The sequence below is a fragment of the Schistocerca serialis genome, chromosome 7, assembly GCF_023864345.2.
Source record: "Schistocerca serialis cubense isolate TAMUIC-IGC-003099 chromosome 7, iqSchSeri2.2, whole genome shotgun sequence".
NCBI classification, from domain to species: Eukaryota; Metazoa; Arthropoda; class Insecta; order Orthoptera; family Acrididae; genus Schistocerca; species Schistocerca serialis.
Genome location: NC_064644.1, coordinates 480444780 through 480452526, shown reverse-complemented (window position 1 = coordinate 480452526; position 7747 = coordinate 480444780). Strand labels below are relative to the sequence as shown.

General features: G+C 39.3%; 1 pseudogene; it reads right to left on the bottom strand.

The window, feature by feature from the left end:
- Nucleotides 1–6771: 6771 nt before the first annotated feature.
- Nucleotides 6772–6889, bottom strand: LOC126413383 (5S ribosomal RNA; annotated as a pseudogene).
- Between the last annotated feature and the right edge of the window lie 858 nt (nucleotides 6890–7747).

Genomic DNA, 7747 nt, shown 5'->3' with positions numbered 1-7747 from the left:
CTGTCTAAATTTTCCAGAGAGTGTATCAATTCTTCCAGGAAATAAGTTATCTGAATGCATCATCAAAACTTTTCCGACAGATAGTGAACATCACACAGTATGAGAACGCACATTTTATAGTGTAGTGAGAAAAAGTATATGATCAATGAATGGTTCTCAGCCTGCTACAAAAATCTGAACTGTGACTACAAATTCGAAAGCAGGATTGGCGGACACTCGCGTCCTAAGTCCGGTGTGGAAGATCCTGCGGATTATCTTTTCACGTTGGTCGTCGTTTCCTAGCTTGACTTGCGCCCTATACATAATGTATGTATAATCCTTAAGCTCCTCGTCCTTAGCCGTGAATAATTCATGAGTCCGTGGGTTTTAATTATCCACGCGTGTTCGTTAAATTCTTCGTTAAAAGCGCGGTGTCACGGGGGACCTCGTTACGGCGTAAGACGCGAGTGTCGGAGAAACACACCGACGGGCTTAACGATTTGGCCTCTCCTTAAAACAGAAAGCAAGCACCGACATAATTATATGAGCCACGAGGTGGGGCCGTGTCTTTATGTCTCAGCGGCGATCCAGCAAGGCTAGTTTCCCCTGTAAGCGGAGTCTGATCTCTTCGTTTACCTCTTTCGGTACTGGGGAGGAAACAGGGTTATCTTCGAAATATTGTAGTTGATGTACAGTACACCAGATTTAGGAAAAATGTACGCCCTACTTATACGAAGCATTCGTTACACATGTTGTTGCTGCTGTGATCCTAGCCTGAAGTGTACTTCACTCTCCAGACTATAGTCCTTCGGCAATTTTCAGCCGAAACCATATTTCCATCCGACGTATTTTTAATAGCGTTTTCCTGATCTACGCCCAAGAAATGGGATGACTCCAAGAAAACAGACTTCGCACTGGGACATTTAGTAGCTGACGCCGCGGAATATGGGACAGCCCACTCTGATTAATTTAAAACGTGGGACGACTTCTACGAAATATTTAAGATAAAATATTGGTCGGCAACCACGCAAGAGAAAATAACGTTAAAACTATCAGACCCAAAGTGCTACAACAACTCATTTGATACATATAAGAAGTTTACTGGATGGCACTTAACCATCTCAAAATACTTACACCACTAAATGAAAGCATTTAGTAGGGGTTCTTGTTGGGCGTTTGCCTTACTACATAAGAAACGAAATATTGCATAGTAGTTGGACTAATGTGGACAATTTCTGAACGTTCGTTGAAGGGTTAGATGCGCTAAATAAAGAAAGAGGAGATCATAATCAGAGAGGATATCGGGGCGCTGCAATTAAATGTCACGAGAACAATGAGGGCGATCGCCACGCGTCGAAATGTCAAAGACGAAAAGAAAATAATTTTTGTTACGTAGTTGGGAGACCCAATATTAGGAAAAATGGTAAAATAAATACGAAAGAAAGTAATAATTCTCAGATATTTGTACAGTGTAACGCAAACATCGATGACGATGGAGTAACAGCAGTCCTTCTTACTCGAAATATGGTGCGCAAAGGGATACTTTTCCTATAGCAACGACGGAAACCACATAACATCCTGGGACGTAAGCTAGAACCCAGGATGTAACAAACCAATAGCAGTAGTAATACTACTCAGGGCACAAATTGGTTGAAAGAACCGATGATGGCTGTTAATCAGTTGAAATAGATTTGCAAAAGTGAATAAATAAAACATGATTTAGCGACTGGTTGCTGCATACTTGGTAATTTTAATACAAGGTAATGGTTATTACAAGAGGATAAAATAAAGGAGGAGGAACAAGTGAAACCATTAATAAGAGGAAATGCGTGCGAGAAAGAGTGCAAAGTTATACCACGGACTCTGGACGTGAAAATCCATTAGTATCACAGAAATACTTCCAAACAATTAGAAATGCATGTTGTATTCAACCGGTGACAGAAGTGTACATTATAGGAACCACTGACAGTAAAGGAAAATAAATTCAATAAGAGACACGATTACCTATAGATATAAATCATTTTATGTTTACACAAACTTTGTTACTGGTACCTAATGTTACTCTACAAATATTATTAGGTATCTACCGGTTAGTAAAAGAAAAAGTAACAATTCACTTCGACAGTAAATTATTATACTGGAATCACGTTTGTCAGAACTATGTTGCAGCGCTTAAGGCGAATCTCGTAGGAAATAATACCAAATTACATTAAATGTTATGCCGCTAGTTGCTTCAGCTCAAATAGTAAGTAATGAAGCACCACAGAAAACATTAATGTGTCAATCGAACAAACAAGGTTTAAAGCTCACGAGTCACATCTGTTAACGAAGGAGCAACAAAATTATTTATACGATATTTTATTTTACTATACGAGTGTGGTTTTTTTTTTTTTTTTTTTAAATTCAGAAGTGATCGGAGACTACATTTGTAGGCTTAAGATAAAAAAAGAACATGAACCATTCTTTTGTAAACCATACTCAGTTCCACTAAGTTTAAGACCGCTATGAACGAAGAAACAAATAAGATGGTAGAAAATAAAGTATCAGAAAGCAGTCAAAACGTACATAACTCTTTACTAGTAGTGAAAGCCACGGGCCTATGCGCTTAGTTTTATATGTTCGTCCACTGACTAAATATATAAAAACAGAAACGGACAGATGGTTCAGATGGCTCTGAGCACTATAAGACTTAACTTTTGAGGTCATCAGTCCCCTAGAACTCAGAACTACTTAAACCTAACTAATCTGAGGACATCACACACATCCATGCCCGAGGCAGGATTCGAACCTGCGATCGTAGCGGTCGCGCGATTCCAGACTGTAGCGCCTAGAACCGCTCGGCCACTCCGGCCGGCAAACGGACAGATGTATGGATGATTTGTTAGCTAAGTTTGAGCAACGGAATGTACTTCAGCTTGGTGGATCTGACGGGTATTGGCGGGTAAAATTGCAGAATGACTCAAGAAAATATAATACTAGGTGTACAACTTTGCTTCCACCGTTTTTTCTCGAAGTTCAGAGCTTTATTGTCAAAAAGTTACAACGAGATTATGATTCATACTATTGCCAATCGTTGGCCACTGCATTCTCCCATCTTTCGGATAGCATACGAATCCCGTGGCGGAAGAACTGGGCGTCTTTTGTGGGGATCCCTGAATCGATTCCATTTTGCACTTGTTCATATGATAGGAAGTGCTGGTCAGCCAAACTGTATGCCACTGATCGAAAAAGGTGGTAGTCAGAGAGAGCAACGTATGGAGAATTCGGCGTGAGGGATAGGAGTTCTCATTTCAACGTTTCCACGTATATTTTGACGGGTTTTGCGAGATGGGGTCGAGCGCTGACCTGCTGCAAAATTACCTTTACGTGTCTATCGCTGTATTGTGGCCGTTTGTGTTTCAGTGCTGGGCTCGTACGTATCAGTTGCTTTCGATAATGATGTTCTGTGACTGTCTTCGTCTGTTTCAGTAGCTACGAAAACGTTCAGTCTTCCACCGCCATGCCGGTCTTCGACATCAAAATCACCGTTCTTAAGGCGTTAAAAACATTCTCTGCACGTTCTTCTGCTAACAGTTCCCTCACCATAGATCTTAACCAGCATTTTAAGAGCCACAGCCGTAGATTTCTTCATGTTAAAACAGAAAACTAAAACTTCCCGCAAATGGCGAGAAATGGGTACGTACGTTGACGTACTTAATAGAGAATAACCTTATGATGCAATCACAAATCGACTAATATTTTTATGTCATTATGTTTACAGATGCCTAAGCTTATTGTATGACCAACCACCTGAACCCCACTTGCAGCTACTGCCGTCTGTTGCTAAACGGCGGAAGCAGAGTTGTAGACCTAATACTTTTCTCTTTGATGATAAATCTTATCAGTTCAAAGAATTAGCTTTGGCTTAAATATCTCGGGCTCGGTGATCATATGAGCACTAGATGAAGCTCTGGGTACGAATTATTACACCAATTAATTATATATGCAGACGATCTATTACTAGTAGCCAAGACTTGTGAAGAAGGACACTGTATATTATTATCTAAAATGTTAGATAAATTTTATGGGAAAGGCGTCAAAGAGCGTATTTTCGGAAGCGAAGAACTAAAATTTCTAGAACACCTGGCAGGAAGAAAAGGCATTATATTAGATCCAACCTTCAAAGATTACTCAGAACTGAAAAATGTCAGTTATGTACGTTTTAGATTTACCTGGATTCTAGCGCCACTACAGAACCGGTCAACCAACGAATGATCCAAGTTTATTGTCATTATTAAGATAAAGAGTAAAGTGGATATGGGATGAAGCAACGTCAAAGCATTTCATAATATTAAAGAAGCGTTAGTCAATCCGCCTATCTTAAAACAATCAGTAATGAATGAAACTTTTAAGTTAGCAATCAATGATTCTGAATAAGTCATCGATTGTGAATTGTTTCAAGGAGGGTGGAATCCAGCATTAGGAGACCACAGGAAAGTAGATTTTGCTAGCAGGAGTCTTAACAGACAAGACCTAAAGCGCCAGAGAAGGAATTGTTGGCAACTACATGAAGCCTATAAAAGTTTCAAATGCTCATTTGGGAATCAAAGACTGTAATATACACAGACCACCAAGCCCTAGATTTCTTAAGGAAAACAGACTGTTATACATTACATTAATGCAGTGGATTATATTTCTGCAAAAAAATCAAATAGAAACAAACTGCATAAAAGGTTAAGATAATATAGCACTAGATGCATTGTCAAGATTACTATTAGCCACGAATGACATTACACGTACTGGCCGACCAGAAATTATCTTTTCAATTAATTTTCTGAATAAAAGCTACACTAATGGCTAGCTGAAGAGACTAACATAGCGAATAAAACAAGGATGTAAAAATTGATGAATGTTTTGGTAATAAGTGAGAGAGATATGAACAGGATCACCATTATTAGAAGACAAAGTTATTTGGACGATGGGTGAGGATGCATTGTTTTTAAAAGTTACAAGCTGATAAAACACAGTGGAAGTTTTACATTCCAAAAACTGTGGAGTGACTTTGTATTGTTTATATATAAAGGCTACGGGCATTTTGGGATGTATATCAAACATATGAGTAAATTTTATTATTTTAACAATTTAAGTAGAAGTATAAGTAAAATAGTAAGAACATATGAGGTATGGCAGAGAGTCAATGAAAGTAACAATGTCTTACACACAATGCATCATATAATTCCAAACGCACTACATGATCTAATAGCTGCAGATTTTTTCATCAGTTAACGAAAGGAAGAGGAGTAGTGACATACATTTTTGTCTTGGTGGAATGTTGGTCCAAATATGTTAAGTTATATCCAATTAAGCAGGCTACAAGAGGCACCATAATAAATTGCTTAAAGGAATATTTTGTGGATGTAGGAAATCCATGGAGAATATTAACAGATAATAGGTCACAGTTTACTAGTAATAATTTCAAAGAATTTTTAGCATGACAAGGAGTTAGACACATTTGTATATCGAAGTACCACCCAAAATCAAACCCATGTGACCGAGTCACGAATGCGATTGGACTTTTATGTAGGACATATTGTTCTGATAGACAAAAACTTGGGCCCATATGATCCTTGAGTTCCAAATAATCCTAAATGAGCTACCATATGTATCTACAGGACTATCCCCTATAGAAGTAATGAACAAGAATTTTATTGGTGAGGTATTATTGAAACTATTTAAATGGCCTACTTTAAGAAAGTTGGACTCAAAAGAACTATATAAAATAGTGGATGATAGTCTACATAGACAGGCAGAGTTACGAGTAAGGAAATACAATGAGGGAGTGTAGCAGTATTAATAAACAAATAATGAGTGCATAACTGCTCCACAGAGAAAAGAAATAAATACGTCATAACATTAAATACAAAAATACAAATAACATGCATGTAATATATCGTGTAAACATCACAATATATACATATGCTTCACATGGTAGTGCAGTACTTCTAGTGACTTTAAGATGCCCGACTACAAATGAATGATGACTGACTTGTGCCTACCACATCTCCACAAATTATGAATAGTGCTGTGTTAAGATCAGTTTCTTGGGCCTGTACGAGTGAAACAGTGAGAAGTCTGTTCTGTAGGATACCTGACTGCTCTTCATCCTCTGGCGTTGGGTTGCTGACATAGGGTAGGGAATCAGTCTTTGGGCTCTGTCCTCTTTCTTTCTTCGATTTTAACATGCCCATTCTTTTTCTTTCCCTTTCTTTCTTGTTCGATATGAGTACCAACACTATCTTCCCCCTTTCTACATGCATATGTTACTATCTCTGTAACCCTTCTCTGTATGTAGCACATAGTACTGTTTACAACTATATTCACAGGAGCAACTCAAGAGTTGTAAGGTGTCACACACATAACACACGGAGATGGTAGATGACACGCTGTTAGAATTAATTAAATAGTACTTAAAGGCACATGTTAGGAACATCAAATTTCGAGGTGGGGGGCGGGGTGAGGGGAGAGGGGGAGAAAGAGTATTATGCACGATTCTGGAAAGGATATTATGACGTCCTAACATGTAAATACAGGACGTGAGGTACATACTCCTCCCAAACAGGCCAAGAAGGGCCAACGGCACCGACCGGCCGCCGCGTCATCCTCAGACCACAGGCGTCTTTGGATGCAGATACGGAGGGGCATGTGGTCAGCGCACTGCTCTCCCAGCCGTATGTCAGTTTCCGAGACCGTAGTCGCTACTTCTCAATCAAGTAGATCCTCAGTTTGCCTCACAAGGGCTGAGTGCACCGCGCTTGCCAACAGCGCTAGGCAGACCGAATGGTCACCCATCCAAGTGCTAGCCCAGCCCGACAGCGCTTTACTTCGGTGATCTGACGGGAACCGGTGTTACCACTGCGGCAAGGCTGTTCGCAGGTAAGGTACATAGAGCAAAGGAAAATGGCAAGTCTTGTTGCTTGGCTAGTATGAAGAATGTGCCACTATTACGTGTAAGGTGCGAATATTGCAGTGAGAGAGAGAGAGAGAGAGAAAACGTGCGATTTTTAGTCAGGTAAGATCACTGTGCCAGGAGAAACTTGAACAATGTTAATATTGTGTAGGAAAGGTTAGAATGATTTTAGATGGAGTGTTTCCGGCTCTATAGGGAGTTAAGAAATAAACGGTAGGCGGATTCAACGTAGAGGGATAGTCTAACCCGTGTCCAGGTGATCCCAGAAGAGGGACGGCCTGAACAAGTTTTATAGTGTATAAACATCAAAGATTTGATAAAGTAGCTTCCCAGTATCTGTTCAGAGATTAGATAAGAGTCAATTGATACTGGAAGTACGAAACTGTAAAGTAAGAATAAGGAAATTTGAAGAACTGTTCTCCAAAACCGTTGATTTACCTGGTCAATATTGAATCTTTTTAATCTTCGTTTTGCCGAGCATGTTGTCTGAAGGAAAATCTGAAATTAAAGGACAGGAGAAGCAGAGTAAATGGTAATGCAGACGCGCAACTCCTAACGGTACCTAAAAAGTTGGAACGTTGTGTATGAAGTAAATTGGGGTAACTATTTTGTTGCAAAGCAGTTACATAGGATTGCCTATAATCAATAGATATGTAAAAAAAGAGCGTAAACAATGATGGAAAATGGTTCTCATTGATTTCTGCGACTATAAACATATTTTGATGCAAAATTTCCGCTGTCTCATGTAACCTCCCCACAGAAATTATGAATAGCAAAGTTAAATAAAAATGGAGCCACGAAGCAATATCGTCCCCACAGAAA